The 13,147-nt window shown below is 37.5% G+C and overlaps 1 protein-coding gene across 16 annotated transcripts in view; it reads right to left on the reverse strand.

The window, feature by feature from the left end:
• The window catches only part of Stat92E (Signal transducer and transcription activator Stat92E), an 86,462-nt gene that overhangs the window by 31,210 nt on the left and 42,105 nt on the right, over positions 1-13,147 (reverse strand). The window lies entirely within an intron of this gene.

The following is a 13,147-nucleotide window of genomic DNA, read 5'->3' on the forward strand; positions in this document are numbered from 1 at the left end:
TCTTTACTTTTGCCTATTCTTCTCCAAAAGTGGGTCATTAGTATAAAATATAATAACTTATATTACATAGGAAATATCACCTGGTTGGTTAGTAATTATCAATAAATATACATTTCTAATACACCATACTTTCACATGTTTAATAGATTTTATATAAAAGTAATCCAATTCACTTCAACATCATTCCACGTATTGTTTCATGTGTATGCAAACACCTGTATCTGTGGGCATATATGCCAGAAGACCAGAGTATACAAAATCATAAACCAATTACCCAACTTAAAACATACTACACTCCAGTAAATAACCCAAGACCCCAAAACTCAAAATTCCGAGATATTTCAATACACTTTTATTTCCTGTGAAAGCTAACCATAGTATTGCAAACCACATAAACAAATATATTACTTAAATACACTCATGAAAGGACTCGCATATTTATACAAAAATATAAATTGACCAGACTTGTGTATACATACATATATATACACATATATACAGGGTGCGGCAGAATACCTCCCACATGTTAAACTTTCAATTATATGTTGCTAATGAACTTATGCAAGTGCCAATGATGTTTTCATTTAGCTAATAACTTGCCATTTTTTTCAGGTACGCTCATCAAGCAATATGATTTGGACTGGTGCACATTGTGCTTTTGCTGTAGAAATGTTTTTGAAGAATGGTGAATCTGTAATTGCAACACAGAGAGCTTTCCGAGCTCATTACAAGTTAGGACGGCATGATGCTGTTCCAGATAGAAAATCAGTACAGCTATGGGTTGCAAATTTCAGAGCTACAGGTTCGGCACTTAAAAGAAAGCCACCTGGAAGGCCACGAAGCGCTCGAACGCCAGACAGTGTTCAAGCTGTGAGACTTTCTGTTACTCAATCTCCTACACGTTCAGCTCGCAAACATGCTTCGGCCTTGGGATTGCCTGATCGAATAGTCAGAGGAATTCTACACACTGATATGCAGTTCCATCCATACAAATTAATGATTGCTCAGAAACTGCACGAGTGCAACTGGGAAGATCGCATGTCATGTTGTACCGATGTCCTTCAAAATGTTCCTGTAAATGATGTTCTCCTCACAACTGATGAAGCTCACTTTCATCTTTCAGGCTGTGTGAATAAGCAAAATTTTCGTTATTGGGCTGAAAATAACCCCAGACAGCTTCATGAAAGACCTCTACACAGTGAAAGAGTGACTGCATGGTGCGCAGTTTCGACATTAGGTGTATGGGGTCCTTATTTTTTTGAGGAGAGAAACCACTCAGTTACAGTAGCATCTGGCCGATATGTGGAGATGTTGTAGACATTTCTGGAACCAAAAGTAAATGACCTTCACAAACAGAATGTGTGGTTTCTACAGGATGGAGCCACTGCACACACAGCAAGAAGAACAATGGAAGCTCTGAGAGAAATGTTTCCAGGATGTTTGATTTCCTTATAGGGTGACATTCAATGGCCATCACGCTCGCCCGATCTCAACCCTTGCGATTTTTTTCTTCTCTGGGGTTACTTGAAAGCTAAGGTCTACAAACATCGACTGGGTACGATTGAAGAATTAAAGAATGCTATTCATCTAGAGATTGCAAAAATACAGCCTGAAATGACTATTCCAGTTATGGAGAACTTCAGAAATCGTCTTCAACAGTGTATAGCTGATAGAGGTCACCATTTAGAGGATGTACTTTTTAAAACCAAATGAATAAGAACTGCAACTCTTTGTTTAAACAACAATATAATTAAGTTTTCATAAACGTTCTTTTTATTCCTTTTGTCAACCTTTAAAATGTGGGAGATATTTCTGCCGCACCCTGTATATATATATATATATATATATATATATATAAATATATATATATATATATATATATATATATACACATATACACATATAATATATATAATTAGAAAGCTTTGATGTAATTCAGTATCCATCTATAAATACAATTCAAAAGCACCATACTAGAGGGTACAAAAATATATAGACCAAATAAAAAAGACAAGCAATATAATAAAGAAGATACTATCAGAAATTATAAAAGCAGCTGCAGCAACTAAACAATAAAACAAACAACAAAAACAAAAGTATACCTTAATGTGATCTTTAAAAAAAACCTGTGTTAGAATTAGAAATGGAGAGTGTGAGTGGTTTGAGGTAAAGGTGGGAATGGAGTTATGCCTTTGACTACCTCCCTTGTATGGGGGAAAAGCCTTTGGTGTATGTATATATATGTATGTATGTGTGTGTGTGTGTGTATATATATATATATATATATATATATATATATATATATATATGTATATATATATATATGTATATATATACATATATACATATATATATATATATATATATATATGTATAAATACATACATATATATATATATATATATATATATATATATATATGTATATATATATATGCTAATAAGAACACGGGTACGTGTGTTCACTTATGCAAAGTAGACCACTTGGAAAAAGAAACTAACGAAACAGAGCGCTTTCTGTAATATACGAAAGCGCTCTGCTTCGTTAGTTTCTTTTTCCAAGTGGTCTACTTTGCATATATATATATATATATATGTAAAAGGACCTTTCCCCTATATGAGAGGGTTGCCCTGTCAAGGCCTACACCCAACCTTCATCTATCCTAAACCAATTCATCCCTTTATTTTCTAGCTTTTTATTGATGAACAGTTACCATCACCACCATCTACTTGATAATTTACAGAGTACAAGAAATCCCTTTAGGCCATGTCTATTAACAATGCATTCACAACCATTCTCCATTCACACCTATACCTTGCCCTCTCCCTTCCCTGCTCAACAGACATTCCCCTTGTACCAAGGACCCCTTCACCCAATCAGTCCTCTCCTAAAGTTCACTCCATCTACCTTGACCTTCCACACACTTTTTGCTAGTCTTTCTTCACTCAATCTTTCCATATACCTAAAACCACGCCAGTATTCTTTGATCAACCCTCACAGCCAACTTTCCACCCCAGCTATCCATCTCACTTCCTCACGTATTTACCTATAAAATAACAGGTTAGTGATGTGCTTGTAGTCCCATCTCTTTGAATCTGCTCATCAAACTTTGCATTAAATTATGTTGTTGGCTCGAGTTAAAATTTCTTTCAACCTTTTCCCTAAGTCTATACATCTACATGGAAGTTATAATTCCTAACCTCTTTCAATTTTTAATATGACCTCTTGTTGAACTTTTATCCCAAATCAGCAAAACCTTTCAGTCCATTTTTTCTATACCTTCCCTCATGACCTTGGTATCATCTGCAAACAAGTGCATAGCTACCTACTACATTCATAATGTAATTTGTATACAATAAGAACATTACAGGTGTCTGAACCAAGTCCTGTAATACCCCAGTAGTCACTTGTCTCCAGTCTTTCATTTCATCTCTCACTCCTGTTCTCATATGTCTATCAATTAAAAAGACCTTTATCCATTTCAGTATAATCCCCTTAAGGCTTCCTGTTTTCCAATTTCAACATCAGTATTTAATGTAATACCTTGTAAATGCTTTTACTATATCCAGGTATACACAATCCACCCATCTTTCATGTACCACATCAACTACTCTAAAAAAAAAAATTAGGAGGTTGGCTACATAAGATTTTCCTTTTCTAAACCCACATTAGTTGGCAATCAAAAGTCCCTTCTCCAAATACTTCATACATCTCTCACAATTCTTTCATGTATTTTGGCTAATGCACTGGTCAATGGCATTGGTCTATAATCTAGTATTACCACCGTCTTTCCTACTTAGAATACTACTGCCACATTTGTAATTTCCTGTCCAATGACACTATTCCCTCTTCCAAAGAACATGCTTTTAATTAATACACCCTATCCACCACAAAGTAAATCCATACATATATCAACACAGCACTGGGTGTGTAGGTACATACACATGAATTCTATAACAATATCAGCACACAATATTAATATAAAAATAAGTTTATTAAGGGAGACAGGTTTATCTGCCCTCTTCCATTCTTAATTCCTCATGAAATTTCTTTACCTACAGCTCTTCCATCACACTCTTTCCCCATCTATATGGATATTTTTTCATTAACAATGACAATATATACATATATATATATATATATATATATATATATATATGTATATATATATTATATACATATATATATATATATATATATATATATATATGTACATGGGGAGAAAGTGGCAGGAGACTGGAAGTGAGTATTAAGGGAGAGAAACTGGAAGATGTGGATAGTTTTTGATACTTTGATACAAGTGTGGCAGGAAAGGGAGGAGTGGAGGTGGAGGTAGAATGTAGATTGAGAGAAGCGAGTAAATGCCTTGATGGATTAAAAAGTGTACTGAGAAATAGACATTTGGGAATAGATGCTAAGTGGAGACTGTATGAAGGAGTGATTGTGCCCCAGCACTGTATGGGGCAGAAACATGGAACATAGGAGAGGAAGAGAGGAGTTCAAATGTGTTTGAGATGAGGTGCCTGAGAAGTATGATAGGTGTTACTTGGCTGGATATAGTGAGAAATTAAGTGAGGAGGAGAATGGGGGTGGACAGGGAGTTGGAAGATAGGGTTGATGAAAGAGTATTGAGATGGTTTGGACACAAGGAAAGAATGAGTGAAGAAAGATTAGTAAAAGAGGTGTGGAAGGCAGAGGTAGGAGTGAAAATAAAAGGGCAACCAAGGATGAGATGAATGGGTAAAAGGGGCATTGGGAAAGAGGGGAATGTCTGTTGAGGAAGGACAGGAGATGACAGAAGATAGGGGTGAATGGAGAATGGTTGTGTTTGGATGTTGCTGTGATGTATGAAAGGCAGTGGACAGGATGCAGGGTTGACCCATCATCCAGGAGGTGCCAAGATAAAGAGGGAGGGTGGAGGGGAGTGGAATATATAGGCAATGGAATGGGTGGGAATGGTTTCTATGCCTTTTTCTTTCTGGCTACCCCCTGTGTAGGGGGAAAAATCCTTTGGTGTATGTATGTAATATACATATATATATATATAATATATATATATTTATATATATATACATACATATATATATATATATATATATATATATATATATATATATTTATCTATATATATATACATACATATATATATATATATATATATATATATATTTGGGATAATACAGAACATATAGATATACACACACATATATATACATATACACACACATACAATAATCTCAATCTCCATTAGTCTTGTTTAATGACACTTTATACAAAGTTTAGAAAGAAGATATAAACATATCTGGTCTTATTCTATACCTACAGTACATCAACTCTTCTTACTACACACCTGTTTTCTAACATCACTGATTTCATATAAACATAAGATCATCAATGAGGAACCTGGCCCACTTATGGGATACTGCATCAGTCTTGACACAACACTTCAGTGTTTTTCCTATCTGACATTCTCCTCTTCAACACCTAACTACACATCCCCTCTCTTCTGTTTCTTCCTTTTTAGACATCTCTCCTAACCAATCCATCAGCAAAATGTATTACTATTTCTAGAAAATATAAACCAAATTGTCCACTTCAACTACTGAGCTGTATCAAGTGAGAACAATCATGCATGACGTGTGTGTAAAAGTCTTCACGTATTCCATTCTGGTATGAACACAAGTGTATCACAAATATGATGGCCTTTTATACTTAAGTATGTACCTTATCTCTTAATCAACTATCTCTTATTTAAAATAAATTCTATACAGGCATTGTCTGGACATGCACACACTACTGTGAGTAGCCATACACCTTTCGCTAAGTGACGAATGAAAGTGAAACACGGTGAAATAATGAAATTAATATTTAGATGCATCCTGTAGAAATTCATTATTTACAAATCTTCCTGTTCCACAGCATGGATTCATGTATACATAATAACGAAGACATGCATGTCCATCATATTCACTAAAGCTACATGAAAGAAGGACCAATGACGAGTACCTGCATGTGATGGTCCTGCAAAATGGGACAGTGAAGCTGCCCATTTTCGAAACCTGTCGACCCCCTCATACCCTGAGGGGCTGACACTCTGTCCCTGGACTGGACCCAAGATCTCTTATCAACTTTAGCTGTATTTCTTACAGTTTTTCACACATAAGGAGCTGACAACCACTGACTGCTCCCCTTCCCCACTTTCAGTTTACATGGAAACAATCCCATATTAACAGAGCACACACTTTTTTGAAGTTTCTTTCCAACAAGATCTGTAGAGGGGCCCAAGGACCATTGCCAGCCCCTGTAGGGTTGTGGGTTTTCCACTTAGTGAAACTCAAGGCAACGACTGAAATAAATGACTACATGAAGAATAGAAAAAAGAAAAAATATAAATATAAATAAATAAATAGATAAATGAATGAATACATAAATAAATAAATAAAATAAAATAAATATCATACCATAACTGGTCTCACAACACTTGAAATAAAATATTTGATCCACATTTAACCACAATCACACTTTTTTCAGGATTCTATGACACATACAAAATCTACTACAACTTGTGCAAAAGCTGGGACAAGATTTATGTGTAGTGCATGAGGGAAAAGATTTCATGCAAGTCTTTACCCTCAGGAAATGTCTGAGAAAAGTTTCAAATTCAACCACAAAATATAAAATATTTCTAGATAATATAAACTCTTCATGTATATTCAACATGAAATATCATGTAGCTTATCTAATAACTTATATATTTTGAACTTTTAATTAGTAAATGCAATGGGTTCATAAGTTATATACTTGCTCTGTTCTGGATACCACATGAGGAATCAACTTGCAATGTGTTTATGTATGAAACAAATTGTACACTCATGCTGGTCACTCTCCCACTCCCGTTTCTCCACACACACACAAACACACACCAATTCTATCTTAAATAGAAAATTTCCTTAAACTATCCTACAATTTGATACTATTGTTTAAGGAATATTAACATAAGTAAATTAAGGTAGTAAAAATTCTTCACACAGCCATAGGCCTTTGATTTCAGTCTTATTACTGCAATCATTGAAGTACTGCAAGCTTTTTTGATAATCCCTTATTGTTTTCTTATTTCTTGTTGTTCCTCACAGTTGATTCACTAATTCAATATAATTTCCACATTGCTACAGAACCTACTCCTAAACTAAGCCCAATAATTTCACGTTGAACATTTGTTCTTCTCACACATATCAAGAGTAGCAGCCTCCCCTTAGGCATATGCAATGATGTTCCCTATCCTAGAAAACTATAAATCTAAGAAACACCTAATAATGTGATTGAAGAGCCAACCTTTTCCATTGGACAAGAGCCCTAAATTCCTAAGCCTCACTTTTGATATACACATGCACATCAGCCCACACATCAAGGACCTTACTATGAAAATCATTCAGTAGCAAGCAGAGATTTTGTTCAGAAAAAACATTAATCAGAGTATATAAATAGGTGAGAAGTATATAAATAGAGTGAGAATAGGTGAGAAGTATATAAATAGAGTGAGAAATGAGGAGGTGAGGAGGAGAACAGGGGTGAAAAAGGATTTGGGAAATAGGGTTGATGAAAGAATATTAGGATGGTTTGGACACATGGAAAGAATGAGTGAAGAAAGACTAGTAAAAGAGGTATGGAAGGCAGATGTGGAGGGAGTGAACATGAGGGGACGTCCTAGGATGAGGTGGATGGATGGGGTGAAGGGGGCTTTGGGGAAGAGGGGAATGTCTGTTGAGGAAGGAAGGGAGAGGACGGAAGACAGAGGTGAGTGGAGAATGGTTGTATATGGATGATGTTGTGACTGCATGAGGAGGAATGGGCGGGGGGGTGTTGGGTGGGGTAGTATGTGTGAGTAAATTTTGACGCAGCCCGAAGGGATTTCTCCCCGTCCTCGCCTTATATGCAAAGGGGGACGGAGAGGGGGGGTCGCCGATTAAATGAAGCGGCCTTGCTGTGGATGTACTGTGTCTTGCGACACTGCTTCTGACCCAGGGCGGTGGGCAGGGTGCAGGGATGACCCGTCATCCAGGAGGTGCTCAGATGAGAGGGAGGGTGGGAGGGGTGTGGAGTGTATTTAGGGATGAAATGGGTGGGAGTGTTTTTATGCCTTTCCCTTTTTGGCTACCTCCCTTGGAAGGGGGAAAAAGCCTTGGTATATGTATGTATGTATAAATAGGTCATAAGGGTCACACTCAACTATGCCTTCAAATCATGGTCAATCATGAAAACAAAGACACCCTACTACAAAGTAATACAAGAATAAAAACTGGATCCAATAAAACTACTCCAATAGAATACCTACACACAAACTAACATCCTCAAAGATCAGTGCATGATAATAATGGCCCTACAGTTCTATGGAAGGGCCTTTAATATCCCTCCCATAATATCATCATATAACACGGGCACAACCTGCTTAAAAAAAAGGGCAGTGCACTATCAAACACCTACAATAACCTTCTATCTACACCTCACAACACATCCATATAAAAATACACACATTCAGATCATACAACAAGCACTCCAATACCAACCCACCAACTTCCATACTCAACCTCATTCCCTCTAACATCAGCTCAACTGAGATATCCTTCCCATGAGAAGTAAGAACTAAACTTGTATGAATGCATTCAGGCCACCATTCAGCTTTAAAACAGTTCTGACTCAGAACTGTCCTGGCCAAAGAATTAAGTTGCCCCAGAGGACACCAAACACCTCAATCTTCACTGCCCTACACCCTTGCCCAGAGAGCAAAACTGTATGTCTTCTTTGAGTGACTTGTGGGCCAATTCAGTGGCCATTGCCAGTTACCTGGGAGCCATGATTCATTGATCTTTCCTATCAGACTTCAGGGAGGACCAGAGGACCACTGCCATTCAGTTACAATTGTGTGCACATATGGGATCCCAATTACATTTGAAGTACTGTAAACCTGGATTACTGGATTTTAAAATGTATTTTCCTTTTAAATTGAATTGTGATTTCACATAGAACTAGTGAATCATACAACTTATGAACCCACTGCAACTTTTTTTTTCTAAAATTCATGTGATACAAATCATTAAACTACTCCTATTGTCATAGCTTACACTGCTGTAAAAAAAATTAGCATTATCTTCATTTTATTTACAGTTCATGCCAATATCATCCAATGCATTTTGGATACAACTCTCAGTGATATTTGCTTGAGAACTATGGTTAACCTGAAATACACTGTGCGAGTTTCAGTCACTGGTCTCTATAATGTGACCAAAAGTGAAGGATGCTAGAGTAGAAAGCACACAACAAATACAGTACTCAAGTTGGTATAATCACTGAGGCGCCCAGAGACATGCAGTGGTGGGCCACTGTGCTGTTCACACAAAGGTAAAATATTCAAGCCAGTACATAACAAGAAGCACCATCATACATACAGCTCACAACCATAGAGCAAGGCAGGAAGCCAAAGGAATAAATTGGGTCAGAGAATTTGAAACTATCAGTCCATTAAACTACTTTTCCTGTTGCCTTGCCATGAGGGAAAAAAGAAATCATAACAATAGCCATGATATAACCGATTAAAATGTGCAGAGCATATAGTCCCTTGACTGGCTACCTCCCTCATATAGGGAAGAGGCCCTTGGTATATAGATGGATATAGTCCCAACCATGTGATAATATTATCCTATCGAAACATAATCAACACTGAACAAAACGATGTCAACACAAACGATGACACAATCCTATCAGAATGGAAGGAAAGGAGGAAGGAAGAAAAAATGTGTTTATACATCTGCTTATGGGGCTTGCAAACAAAGCAAAGCTATGCATGCAGAATCAATCCATTTCCCCTAGTCTCTCTTGCAGAAGACCCAAGGCCTTCTGGCTTTTAGGCCTTCTGGTGCAGAAATGCATGCAGAACCACACTACAAACAATTATAACAAAATTTCAGCTCAAAATGAACGAGGAGGCCTATAATGGATGTCTACATTATACTTAGTCCCCTATGTTGATACAGAGCCTTATTTCTGCCCTTATAGCATTTCTATATTAAAATACAATATTCTATCAAAGTAATAACCCACTCCAGATTTGTGTGTAAAGGCGTACAAGTTGACTCCTGATTACAATATAAATTGTTCTGTTCTTAATCCTGATTCTTCTTTCTTCCAATACAAATTCCACCACAAAGTTGCAAGTTTACAATTTTGGATATTGTTACATGGTACAGTGTGCTTGGGTATCATACCATTAAACAAATAAGACCCTTCTGACAAATGGCATCAATAATGAAAAATAAAACTGCTATGAGATCTATGTATAAATATATACACAGAAGTTCTATATGCAAACCAGTAATCACAAAACATACAATAAATTAAAACATCCCAATATTTTTTTATAAATATAATAAACACAACTAAATCAAATAAATGTACAACACTTTGCATTAACACTCTCAGACCCATTCATGGTACATCCACAATCTCAGTCCATTAAAGCATGTTTATATACATGCATTTTACATACATCATATATCTAATTGTAATATACACAAAAAGAACTATGCTTATGAGGTCCTCCCTCCTGTCACTACTTGTGTCGGAGGTTGGGTGTTGGTGCAGTTCGAATCCTACTCCCACCCTACACCTATCACACACCCATCCTAAATGCATTCACTCCCCCCCACCATCTTAACAGTCCATGGACGAGTGGCCACCTCTAACCCCCATCATTCTACTAGGGTCAAAAGGAACTCAGTGAGAATGTGATTCTACAGCAGCCCCCAATGGCTGAAGCTGCTGGCCCACTGCTTCCTCATTTGGCAACCTCTCCTCCTTATCCACTCTTAGATTTACTTAATAGTAATATGGAGGAAGTACCTATAATGGGTAATGTCAAGCGATGATGCTGAAAGATAGATACTGAAGACAAAAGTCTGCCAACCATCTTCAAAACCTATCAATATTCTCACATCTAGAATTGCAGCCCCAAGAAGATGTCACTTAGTCCATGATCAGAAAGCTAACAACTCACAACCATTCTCCTTCTACTACTTTAAGCCAGTGTCACAGATGTTCTGCTCACTCTACCACAGAAGACTTCTCTGTCAACAATGAAGTGCAACACTGGTAGTATACCTTTGATGTCTCCTACTGTGGAATGAGCAGTGTTTCCAATAAATAGGTTGTCTAGGAATGAACACAAAGATAGAATTGTAGGAGGGAGTGATTGTGCTCACAAAACTGTATGGAGTTGAGACTTGGAATATGAAAGAGGCAGAAAGGAAAAGCCTAAAAACGTGCAATATGAAGTATTTAAGATATGTGGAGGCAAGCTTGATAGAAGGTGTGGAAACATTGCTAGAGAGGGTTAATCAAAGAATGCTGGGACGGTTTGGGCATATAGAATGAGTAAAAAGATTTGAAAGTGTATGGAAGGCAGAGGAAAGGAATTTAAGGGGAAGAGAGAGAATAAGGTGCATTGATGGGGCATATATATATATATATATATATATATATATATATATATATATATATATATATATATATATATATATATATATATATATATATACACACACACACACACACACACTAAGGTCTTTTACCTTCTCCTTGTAAGGGAGGTAACATAGTCTATAGGCACACACTCATTCCCACCCATTCCATTCCCATTCACCACCCTTTCCTCCCTCTCATCTTCGCTCCTTGTGGATGACTGATCATCCCTGTATCCCACCCACTGCCCTTGTTAAGGAGCAATGCAGCAAGACACAGTACATCCACATCTAGGCTGCTTCACTTAATCAATGACTCCCCTACTTTCCATTCCCTCATGCGGAAAAAGGGAAGACAGGGAGAAATCCCTTCGGGCTGTGTCAAAATATCATTCACACATAACCACTCCCTATTCCCCACCCCATCCCCTGAACCCCTCCCATCTTTGCATCCCAGTATAAGGAAAAGGAGATGGCAGACAGAACTGATGGGAGAGTATTGTTATGGTTTGGAAACATGGAAAGATTGAGTGAAGAAAGATTAGTAAAAGATGTGTGGGAGGCAGAGGTGGATGGAGTGAACTTGAGGTGGAAGGCTGAGGATGAGATGGGTGGATGGGGTGTCAGGGGCTTTGAGCAACAGGGGAATGTCTGTTGAGCAAGGAAGGGAGAAGACAGGAGACAGGGATGAGTGGAGAATGGATATAATATATGGTTTTATATATATATATATATATATATATATATATATATATATATATATATATATATATATATATTAGCTTGTTAAGTGTAGTTGGGAAGGCTTATGGGAGGATCTTGATTGAGAGGATTAGGAGAGGAACAGAGGGAGTAAAACAGTGTGGATTTAGGATGGGTAAAGGTTGTGTAGATCAGATTTTTGTGGTAAGACAGATATGTGAGAAAGCTATAGGAAAGGGGAAGGATATTTTTTGGGCTTTTATGGATCTGGAAAAGGCAGGCTTACGACAAGGTATATATGGGATAGGAGGAAAGCTTACGACAAGGTATATATGGGATAGGAGAAAAGCTTCTAGGAGCTGTCAAGAGTTTTTATGAGAGTAGTAGAGCTCGTGTCAGGATTAGAAATGAAGAGAGTGAGTGGTTCGAGGTAAAGGTGGGACTTCATCAGGGATGCGTTATGTCGCCCTGGCTGTTCAACTTGTACATGGATGGGGTAGTGCGAGAGGTAAATGCAAGGGTGGTAGGTCAGGGATTGGAGATGGTTAAAGAAAATGGAGAAAAGTGGGACGTGAGCCAGCTAATGTTTGCAGACGACACTGCGCTTGTGGCAGGATCGGAGGAGGGATTGAGGAAGTTGGTGACAGAGTTTGGGAGAGTGTGTGAAAGAAGAAGGCTGAAGATAAATGTGGGTAAAAGTAAGGTGATGAGATGTTCACGGGGTGAAAGTGTCAGCAGACTGGAAGTGAGCATATAGGGAAGAGCGACTGAAGGAAATGGATAGTTTTAGATACTTGGGTGCAAATGTGAAGTGGAGGTAGAGGTAGAATGTAGATTGAGAGAAGTGAGTAAATGCCTTGGTGGATTAAAAAGTGTAATGAGGAAAAGTTTAAATGTGTTTGCGAAGTAATGTCTGAGAAGTATGCCAGTGAGCA

The sequence above is a fragment of the Oratosquilla oratoria genome, chromosome 17 (genome assembly GCF_046742065.1).
Source record: "Oratosquilla oratoria isolate Oo_2021 chromosome 17, ASM4674206v1, whole genome shotgun sequence".
Taxonomy (NCBI): Eukaryota; Metazoa; Arthropoda; class Malacostraca; order Stomatopoda; family Squillidae; genus Oratosquilla; species Oratosquilla oratoria.